The sequence below is a fragment of the Amphiura filiformis genome, chromosome 1, assembly GCF_039555335.1.
Source record: "Amphiura filiformis chromosome 1, Afil_fr2py, whole genome shotgun sequence".
Taxonomy (NCBI): Eukaryota; Metazoa; Echinodermata; class Ophiuroidea; order Amphilepidida; family Amphiuridae; genus Amphiura; species Amphiura filiformis.
This window is the reverse complement of record NC_092628.1, coordinates 8,414,684-8,415,485: the sequence shown is the minus strand read 5'-3', so window position 1 is coordinate 8,415,485 and position 802 is coordinate 8,414,684.

The window sequence follows — 802 nt, the reverse complement described above, 5'->3', positions numbered from 1 at the left end:
GATTTCGTGATCCTAGCATCCTCTTTTTATGGCATTTTTCAGTACATATCCATGAAAAAAGCCTATTCCCAAAATTTCAGTTGATTCCGATTTTGCGTTTGCGAGTTATGCATTATGCGTTATAATTTCGTTCTGTGTGCACCAGAACGAAATTCTAATTTCACGATATCTTTGCAAAACGAATTAATCTGCAAGAAATATTTTGTACATTAACATTATGTAGCCAGAGGTTTCCAGTGATATAAAAATCTCAACTTTTTTTGAGAAAAGTGGGGGGATGAGGCTGTGGATCACGAAATGCCCCTTTATGAATGATTTGTGGAGATTTTGATTTCAAAACTGTTTAAAGGGCATTTCGTGATCCACAGCCTCATCCCCCACTTTTCTCAAAAAAAGTTGAGATTTTCATATCACTGGAAACCTCTGGCTACATAATGTTTATGTACAAAATATTTCTTGCAGATTAATTCGTTTAGCAAAGATATCGTGAATTTTGAATTTCGTTCTGGTGCACCAGAACGAAATTACAACGCATTGTCTATGGAGCAGTGTAATACACATAATCATGCATAACTCGCGAACACAAAATCGGAATCAACTGAAATTTTGGGAATAAGCTTTTTTCGTGGATATCTACTGAAAAATGACATAAATAGAGGAAACTAGGATCACGAAATACTCCTTTAAGTTTGGAGAACCTTTTGTAAGCCAAAATAATGCCAAAATTTTGGACACACCGATACTCTGAGGACCAGCTGATTGGAGAAACACATTTTTCATTAGTCATTATGTCTAGCAAACA